Here is a 10,788-nt window from a genome sequence, read left to right as displayed (position 1 = left end):
CCAATTAAAATCCCAATTTTTTTTTTTTAATCTGGTTACTTCTTGTCCTTAATAATCATATATAGTGGTGGTGGGTGAAATGTATTAATAAAAACTATACAAAGAAAGAATCTTTTTTGTAGATTTGAAGTGGGTTTTTTGTGGGTGGTGTTAAAGATTCAAGAAAATGGGGAATGTTAATGGAAGAGAAGAAAATGAGGGCAATATCCCATCTGGGGTTGAAGGGTTGATTCTGGTGGGGTCCAAGATATCATGGCCGTTCATCAGGTTGATGGAGAGTTCATGGGTCAATCTCCACCGTCCAGTCCTAGGGCAACTCGTTCACCTTTGATGTTTCGACCTGAGGTAAGTTTGTTAACCTTTTTAGCCTTTATTGGAAATGTGGGGTGGAGGGGTTGTTTTATTTCTTTTTTGTTTTGTCTTATTGTTCTTGATTTTTTTTTGTTGTATTGATATGAAGTGCTTCATGTAGCTGGATTTGAGGTATATTTGTTGTTTGTTGCTTATGTAGGTGTAAAGTTCAAATCTTTTTATGTTTAATTGGTTGAAACAAGTTTGGGATCGCGGGTAGTGGTTGTTGTTGTTGTGCTCGTTTTTGGTGTAATGTTTTAATCTTTGTCTATCTAATTGATTGGAATGAAGTGGGTTCAAATGAATGAATATTGAGGATTCATGTAGCTGACCTCAACTAGTTAGGATTTAAGGCATATTTGGTGTTGTTTCTTATGTAGGTGTAAAGCTCAAATCTTTTTCAGTTAATTGGTTGAAACTAGTTTAGGATTGCGGCTTAGTTGTTGTTTTTAAAATCTTTGTCTATCCAATTGCTTGGAATGAAGTGAATTCAAAAGAAGCGAATGAATAATGAGGATTCATGTAGCTGACCTCAACTAGTTAGGGATTTGAGGCATATTTAGTGTTGTTGCTTATGTAGGTGTAAAGTTCAAATCTTTTTCTGTTAATTGGTTGAAACTAGTGTGGGATCGCGTTGTTGTTGTTGTGCTTGTTTAGGTGTAATGTTTTAATCTTTGTCTATCTAATGGCTTGGAATGAAGTGGATTCCAATTAAGCGGATGAATATTGAGGATTCATGTAACTGACCTCAACTAGTTAGGATTTGAGGCATATTAGTTGTTGATGCTTATGTAGGTGTAAAGTGATCTTTATAATGTTTAATTGTTTGAAACTGGTCTGGGATTGTTGTTTAGGTGTAAAATTTTAATAGTTGTCTATCTAATTGCTTGGAATGACGTGTTTTCAGATGAAGTGATTCATGTAGCAGACCTCAACTAGTTAGGATTTGAGGCATATCAGATGTTGTTGATTATGTAGGTGTAGAGTGATCTTTTTTCTGCTCAATTGGTTCAAACTGGTTTGTGATTGCGATGTTGTTGTTGTTATGCTTTGTTTAGGGGTAAAATTTTAATTTTGTCTATCTAACTGGTTGTGCCTTATAGTGACTTGGGTTCAAATAAAGTGAATGAATATTGGGGATTCATATAACCGACCTCAACTAGTTAGGAGTTGATGCATATTAGGTGTTGTTGCTTATGTAGGTGTAAAGTTCAAATCTTTTTTCTGTTTAATTGGTTGAAACTTGTTTGGGATCGCGGCATAGTGGTTGTTGTGCTTGTTTAGGTGTAAAGTTTTAATCTTTTGTCTATCTAATTGCTTGAAGTTTGTGGAATCAAGTAGGACATAGACTGGATCTGTTTTGTGGTACATACATGAATGGTATAGATGGTTGGATCTGAATAAAGGTCATTTCTTAAAATTGCTGTAGTTTTTGGCAAAAACTTCTAGTTCTGAATTCTGATATCTGAGTTGTTTTTGAAATGTTAAGGCTGTGTGATCGTAAAATTGTATCTTTTTCTTAAGTTGATTTAAACTGTCTTTTTAGCATTTCACACATGAATGTTGCTATTATGCATTGATGGTTATAGATCTGAATGAAGGTCATTACTTTAAATTGCTGGTATTTTATTTTTTTTGATGAAAACTATCTTCTGAAATCTGAATTGCTTTTAAAATGTGAAGACTTCCCGTTCACCTTTGATGTTTCGACGTGGGGTCAGTTGTTACCCTTTGCATTCTTTCTCGGAAATGAGGGTTGAAGGGGGGTAGTATTTCTATTTTCCCTTCTTTTATTTATTTTTCAAATATTTTTGAGTATTAGAGTGATGGGTTGAAACAATATGAAATGAGTGTGAAGGACTTATATAACTGTACCGAAGTAGTTTCTGGTTGAGATGTTAGTGTTGTTGCTGATTGTGTAGGTTGATTTAGACTGAGATTTATTTTGTGGTTCATATTCAAACTGTGAATTTTGACGGTTAGCTCTGAGTAAAGGTTATCACTTTAAATTGCTGTATTTTTTTTAATGTAAGTGAAAACTGTTTAGTTCTGAAATCTGAATTGTTTTTGAAATGTTAAGGTTATAAGCTCAATTGGTTTCTTCAAAACAAACCTTTTATACATCAGTAATATATGGTTTATCTGAATTGCTTCCTTAAGCAATTGCTAAACTACGTTTTCCACTTTTTGATGTTCGGCTAATGTTGTTGGCAACTAGCATGGACTTAATTTTTCTCATGTTGATTTCTCTGCAAAGAGATGATTTGTATGATCGACATCATTTGGTTTTTAAATGTTTGCCCCAGATGCCAGTGGTTCCTCTACAGAGACCTGATGAGGGGCACGGCCCAAGCATTTCATGGTCGCAAACCACCTCAGGTTATGAAGAACCTTGTGACGAGCAAGGAGTTCCAACACTTATATCTTGGACTCTTGATGGCAAAGAAGTTGCTGTGGAGGGATCATGGGATAATTGGAAGTCAAGGTTATAAGTTTTACTTTTCTCATCCACATTCTACAGCAAAAAGACAATTTCCTCATCCATGATCTCTATTTAGGCATCAAGGTTGCAAGTTTAACGTTAAAAGTTTCAAACTCATTTTCTAGGATGCCTCTGCAAAAATCAGGGAAGGATTTCACCATTTTGAAGGTGCTTCCTTCAGGGGTATACCAATATAGGTTTATAGTTGACGGACAATGGAGGTGTTCCCCTGACTTGCCATGTGTTCAGGATGAAGCAGGGAATACTTACAACCTTTTAGACATGAAGGTACATTTGTCATCCTGTTGCTTCTTTTTCAAAAAAAATTTTCATCCTGTTGTCATGGTTATTAATACATTTTCGGTAATCCATTGAATTCTAAGTCTAGTTTTGTGTTGTACGGTTTCTTCGAGGCTCCTGAAAGTCTGAAACACATTACTGGATATAATACGTTAGTCAAATTAACTTCACCAAGTTAAACTATGTTGTCTATAAAAACATGGGAGGAGTAATTATTATTATGTGATTGCCTGATCGGAAGCTTCATGCTTCTTCATGAATACAAGTTTTTGTTAGATCTGTGTGCTTAATCCGGTAATTTATGACACTTCAGAGAGCTAGCCTACATGTAATAGGTAGTGTCTACCTTTTATACTCACATCTCAAATATGAAAGATGACTTCAAACATTATGAGACTGAGACACTTCTGAATGAGTTGTTTCTTCATGGCTCATTCTTATACATATAGTTTTTTTTTTTGATAAAAACATATGGTTTTAGATAATTGGAATTAAGAGGTTTTTGAAATTCTGTTTGGCTCTTCTTCATAGATCAAAAGCTCCTCATGGATTGCACTTATGCCTGTGTTCTTCAGCTGTCTAAGGATTTGACTTTCAAAAATGATATGGAAAAAGATTTTTCGTGTCTGTTGGTTGAATCTCTGCTGAGTTTTGCTTTATCTTAGACTGAACCTTAGCTGTCACTCAAGTGTCTAGTTTGTTCATGTCTGTGTGATAGAAAATATGGTGAGAGATCATTAAGTTAATGCCTGAGTATGTCCTTTGTTTTCTCAAAGAAGAATCATAGGGAATTTCACCAAGATTTTTTTTGAATTGCCCATTACATTTTTTACAAGTCATTATGTTGCTTAAAGGATATGTTAACTCATTTACCTTAAAAGAGAAGTTCTAGTCTTTGATGGCCATATGGTATGGCTAACGTTGTGGGTGTTCTCCAATAATCTCTCTCTCGTCGAGTCACTGTATCCAGTGTAAACTTTTTGACATCTTCAATTTTTCTCCCATAACGTCTATCTTAATTTCTGTTATTTTTTAATTATTTTGTGCTTTTGCATAGAATATGTGTAAGAGTTTTTAAACTATTTATTGTGATATTTTATGTTTTTTTGTGTAAAACTAGAATACCTTCTCATTTGTCTGTATGGGGGTAAGTCGTTTGAATGGGGAAAGCTGTAAAGTGTTGATACCTGTTTCTTTTAGATTCAAAGTGAAGAGATGAACTTTTTCTTTGGCGAAATTTGTTCGTTAGTGCCTTATGCAGCAGCCTAACCTCAGTGGTTATTTTCACAGGCGTATAGGTGTTACTGATAATTTTCCACTTTAGACCCATATTTTCTTCTCTGTTTCTTCTCCGTTCAGTATTGACATCATGGCTCATCACACGGTTTGCCTGCAAGCAAATGGCCACAAACCTATTCTTTTCTATTATTTTTCATTCTCATCCACCAAATCTTGGATCGTTTAGGCCGCAAATAGGGTATATTTAGTATGTTCATTTATTTTTATAGGTCTAACACATTTTTCACATATTGATTTGCTGCTATTTCATTACAGGCTTGTAAACCTTTTACTTATACAACATAACCCCAACATCCCACTTTGCAAAGAGAAGTCTTGGCTGTTTACGAATCCTTTAGTTTCTGTAATTATATGATTCCCTTTTTCACTTTTATGTCCCATAACTTGATTTGTTTCTAGAGTAGATATTCATGTTAGATTAAAGGGCATTCAAGCACTTCGATGAAAATCAATGACACTTGTGGAGTAACAGTTAAATTTGCAGCAAAAGAAGTGTGATCCACTCCAACTCTTTTTTATATTGTAAACACCAGCACTCTAGAACCAATTGCGGAGGAGCCACCTTATGCTAAGGGGTGTCAGCCGGAAAATTACACTGTTTAATTCGGTCAAACTTCTAGTTTTATGTATATATACTCTAGGTTGACTCCCCTTATTTTCTATGTGTGTGTACTTTTTTTTTATATTGTGACACCCTTTTGTCCAGACCCCTCTTCCGGGACAGTTGTTTCACTAGACTATCCCACCTTTGTGGCGTGGTTCAACCAACCTTTGGTTGGATTCGAGTCAAAGGGAGCAGAGTGAGAGAGTTACACCAGTGAATCCTGGATAGGTGGGTTCTGAGGGGCGGGGTTTACCCTATCAAAAAGAAAAAGTACAAGCTTGATACTCGACTTTGTTGATGACACGGATTGTTCTACGATTAGTGTTAGCTAAACCTTTCTTGAATGAATCATCTCAGTCTTAGTCAACTTGCTAAGTTGCCTTTAGACTAATCTCACTCTGATGAAAGCTAGATTTTCCAGATGGGCATAGCACTCGTCATATCAACGTTTTTTCCTTTGCATTGACGTGCTATAACTTGACAAAGTTCTGTCCTTACCGACTGATGCAATGTGCAGGATTACGTTCCAGAAGACATTGAAAGCATTTCTGGTTTCGAACCTCCTCAGTCCCCTGATTCCAGCTACAACAACTTGCACCTTGTATCCGAGGACTACGCTAAGGAGCCACCCGTGGTCCCACCCCATCTACAGATGACGTTGCTTAACGTTTCTCCATCTCACATGGAAATTCCACCTCCGCTTTCAAGACCTCAGCACGTGGTACTTAACCATCTCTACATGCAGAAAGACAGGAGTACCCCTTCCGTGGTAGCACTCGGTTCAACTAACCGGTTCCTGTCCAAATACGTGACCGTGGTTCTTTACAAGTCGATACAGAGGTGATGATTCGATCAACCTGTCTTTACGATAGTCTTAAATAACTCGAATACTCGTAGCTCAATATTAGAAGTCAAGTTGGTTCATGTTTTCTGCAGTTAAAAGGCCAAAAAAAAAAAGAGCAATAGAGGTAATGTTTAGAAGTTTATATTGTAGCAAACGCTTGATTGTGACTTCCTCCATTTACTTTTCCATCTCTCATTTGCCCCTTTTTTCTTCTTTTAACATACAATTTGATCAATTCCAATTCTTTTTCTTTCCATCTTATGAACTAGATCTTATATGGCTTTGCTTTCTTTGATATTGCCCTATATGATCTACACCAATCGTAATAATATATCTAATGTAATCTTACAAATGGAGTCTGAAAAAAGGCGTGTCGTGATGTACGCAGACCTTACCCTGAGAAAAGTTGTGTTGTGGAGTAGCTGAGTTGTAGTTCTCAAAAGAGAATGTACAAACAATTTTGGCATAATACATCGATAACCTCTTAAATTAATAAATTTAATTTAGATAATTGAATTACTCATATCCCAATTTATGTGGCATTTTTCATTTTTCGAGAGTCAAACAGTTTAAATTTAATCGGGAATTTACGCATGAAATCTTCATAATTGACATCTAAAATATTTAAAGGATATATGAAAAATTTACGGTAAAAGATAAATTTGTTTAAATCTCAAAATGTCACATAAATTGGGATAGAGAAGTATAGTTTTTTCTAATAGAATATTTAAACATATGATAAAATATTTCTATTAAACACTTTCAATTTTAACTTTTCTTTCTACATGTCATTTCAAATACTCATAACATAGATAATTCGTTAATTATTTAAAATATATTACGTTCATACATCATCTTTAATTGAAACATCTATCAGGTTTTACCACTTATTAAGATTAATTTGTATAACTAAAAGAAATGTCATAATGAACGTTTGAAAATATATATACAAAAAAAACTTAAAATTTAAATTGGAAGTATTTGAATAAAAAGAAACTTAGTATATATTCAGATACTTAATTAAAATAAATTATAATTTAATTTTTATAAATATAATTTACTCACAAATTTAAAAGGCATTTAATGATAGTACTCAGCCAACAACTTTTATTTACTGTTTGGTCAGCCGGCCATTAGTATTAATTATTTCAGAGCTTTACATTAAATTCCTTCAGACATTTCATTTTCATTTGCCTGTTGCAATCGATTAGAATTAGTCGAGTCGATAAATTTTATATATAAAATAATTATATGAAAAGAAAATATTTTAAATTTTCGAAATTCATTTTGTTTACCCTTTATAAGTAATGAGGTCTTGTTCATTTTGATATTATCAATTTGTCTCGCCTGCATAAATTCGTCCCACATAATTTGCTTTTACCGAAGATCGTAAGAAAAATGAAACATAAATTAATATGTACATTGTTGCGTAGATGCACCGACAAAGAAAAATAAAGTGTAGTATATATTAAAAAAAAAATTGAAATCTATTAAAAAACATATGTGCTATGTTCAATGATACTAAACTTTTTTCAATTCTTTATATTATTATTTTTTTTGAAAAAGAAACTTTTTCTTCTTTTGAATGAAACTTATTTTTCTTATTTATTGGATATACATTTAACTTCGAAGCTTCAAAGCAAAACGTTAGATAGGACTCTTAATTTGAAAAAGATTTAAATTATATATGTTGAGAATAATTTTTTTTTGAAGTATTAATAATGCAGTTTGGTTTATGATATTGAATTTATTATTATTTGTTTTTATTAAATTACTAATTAATATTTATCATAAAGTATATTTATATTTCATATAAAGTGACTTAGCTTGATTGTGTAGTGAATAATATTTACCCCGTATATATGAAACTTAATATTTTAAATAAAATGTTTCTTATTTTTGTTTAATTTAAAGCTAATTACATGTGTCCATAACAAGTTATATTCAAATTTCTAAGGATTGTGACGGGATGAACAAAAATCTTTTATTCTTCGGCAAGCACTAGATATAAAAAACTAAATTCAAATTCTCATAGAGAGAGTTTGTTCAAATAAACCTCATATATGAACACAAACTGAATTAATCAAATTTCAATTTACGACTATCAAACATCATATCTTGCTAAAACATAGATCCATGTTTACCACACATTATCTAATCAAATTCAATTTCTCTCGATACATTCTTTAAAAGAATCCGATTCCAATAAATTCTTCTTGTTGATGATACATTTTCAATTATACTTGGTTTCAAATCTCAAGACGCAATCCTAAATAGAACGGTGAAATCTATCAAACTATAGTACCATAGGAACAAAGGAAATTTCCAGTGAAGCGGTGAAATGCATAGAGAACGAAAGCAGCTAACAACAAATTATACTTAGAGAACTTTTCTTTTGGAATGAGACTTCCCATGTGCAATGAAGTTCAAGCCTTTATTTGGTACTAGAATTCTGTTATCTGTACTGTCCAAAAGTGACAAAATGTGATAGTTAAATTCGTTTTAATAACTTAAAAAATATTCATGAATTTTTGGGAAGGAGAAAAAAGAATAAAATTAATTATACTTTAGTCCATGGCCATGGAGTTGAAAACTTTTAAAATGCTTCTTAGATATCTAAATAGAAAGAGTTTGAGAAAGACAGATATAAAATGAATTAGTTGAATGTGATTTATGAATAAGTTTCTCTCTCTTCTTATTTATTGTTGAAATTACTTTATTACCCCTTCCGTTAATATTATTTGTTCAGTATTTTTAAAATATATTTATTTATTACTTTTATTACTTTTAACATATCAAGAAAAGATAATTATTTTTTCGATTTTATACTCAACAATAATTGAGCTGAGAAAGAAAGGCATAAACCGCATTCACCGAATACGATTTATGTGTAAAATTCAATGTCTTCTTATTTATTGTTGAAATTACTTTATTACCCCTTCCGTTAATATTATTTGTTCAGTATTTTTAAAAAATATTTATTTATTACTTTTATTACTTTTATCATATCAAGAAAAGATAATTATTTTTTCGATTTTATACTCAACAATAATTGAGCTGAGAAAGAAAGGCATAAACCGCATTCACCGAATACGATTTATGTGTAAAATTCAATGTCTTCTTATTTATTGTTGAAATTACTTTATTATCCCTTCCGTTTAATCTTAGTTGTCCACTTTTTTTAAAATATAATTATTTCTTTTATTTATTACTTTTGTTATATAAAAAAAAGATTTTTTTTTCATTTTATACTCGACAATAATTGAGCTGAGAAAGAAAGGCATAAAACGCATTTGACGAATGCGATTTATGTGTAAAATTCAGTGTCTTCATTTTTATTGTTTAAATTACTTCATTACCTCTTCCGTTTAATCTTACTTGTCCGCTATTTTTAAAATATATTTATTTACTTTATTTATTACTTTTATTATATAAAGAATTTTTTTTTACCCCTTCCGTTTAATCCTATTTGTCCACTATTTTTAAAATATATTTATTTCTTTTATTTATTACTTTTATTATATCAAGAAAAGATAATTATTTTTTCATTTTACACTCAACAATAATTGAGCTAAGAAAGAAAGGCATAAAACGCATTCGGTGAATGCGATTTATGTGTAAAGTTCAGTGTCTTCTTATTTATTATTGAAATTACAATATTACCCCTTCCATTTAATCTTATTTGTCCACTAATTTTAAAATTTATTTATTTATTTTATTTATTACTATTATTATATCAAGAAAAAATAATTATTTTTTCCATTTTATACTCAACAATAATTGAGTTGAGAAAGAAATACATAAAACGCATTCGGCGAGTACAATTTATGAATAAGATTGTCTCTCTTCTTATTTATTGTTGAAATTATTTGATTACCCCTTCCGTTTAATTTTATTTGTCTACTATTTTTACAGTACATTTATTTCTTTTATTTAAAATGCATTCGACGAACACGATTTATGAATAAATTTTTGTCTCTTTTTATTTTTTGTTGAAATTACTTTCTTACCCTTTTGATTAATTTTATTTGTCCACTATTTTTAAAATATATTTATTTCTTTTAATCATCACTTTTATCATATCATGAAAAGATAATTATTTTTTCTATTTTATACTCAACATTAATTGCTTATATTTATGACAATCTTAGTATCTCAATTGATTAGCTACTTAAAATTCCACTTTATCGATCGAATATTCTATTCTCTAGATTAATAATTCCTCCTTCATTTTTCTTTTCTCAACCCACAATTTTATTTTTCTTATCTTTAAGAAAAGGTCGTGACTTCATGCTATAAATTGATGATGAGAGAACAAAAGAAAATGAAAGTTCAAGTTAAGCACGCAAGAAAATTGTCAAAAAGATCCTTTGAATAACTATAGAATAGTAAAAGAATCCTCTAGAATACCTAGTCATATAAACGTTTTTATTTTTATTTTTTATTTGATGTTAGATACCTACTTTAGATTCTCGATTAATTTTAATTTGTATCATGTAAGACCTATAGAAATAGCATGTAAAAAATATTTTTTAATAATTACAATAACGCCAACATATTATGTGTAGTCTCTCAAAATGAAATTTTGAGAGTATAGAATGTACGTAGATTTTATCTCAATCTTAGAGATAGAGAAGTTGTTTTGAAAAGACCCGGCTCACGAAAAAACAGTTCAAAACAATCCAGAAAAAGAAGTAACAAAAAAGTGAAAGCATAACAGAACATTCTTAACAATAACTACATCAAAATAATATAATAATTGAAATACTAGAAACAACAAATAATAACAAAAACTGAAAGACAAGAAACTATACGAGTAAAGTTACGATTAATAGTATAACGAGTAGCGAGGCAACTCACTACTATGTACTAACCTTTTACTCTGATCTATATATTTCAGAACTTTCT

At 31.1% G+C, this 10,788-nt stretch overlaps 1 pseudogene across 1 annotated transcript; it reads left to right on the top strand.

Moving 5' to 3' along the window:
- Positions 1-6,134, top strand: LOC125819665 (SNF1-related protein kinase regulatory subunit beta-2-like; annotated as a pseudogene). Its single transcript, XR_007442465.1, has 4 exons — positions 1-345; positions 2,658-2,836; positions 2,959-3,121; positions 5,554-6,134. The product of XR_007442465.1 is annotated as an SNF1-related protein kinase regulatory subunit beta-2-like (transcript).
- The last annotated feature ends 4,654 nt before the right edge of the window (positions 6,135-10,788 follow it).

This window comes from Solanum verrucosum, unplaced genomic scaffold, assembly GCF_900185275.1.
Source record: "Solanum verrucosum unplaced genomic scaffold, falcon-dt-bn FXZP01000255.1, whole genome shotgun sequence".
In the NCBI taxonomy this organism is placed as follows: Eukaryota; Viridiplantae; Streptophyta; class Magnoliopsida; order Solanales; family Solanaceae; genus Solanum; species Solanum verrucosum.
Note: the sequence above shows the minus strand (reverse complement) of the source record. Positions and strands in the feature narration are given on the sequence as shown.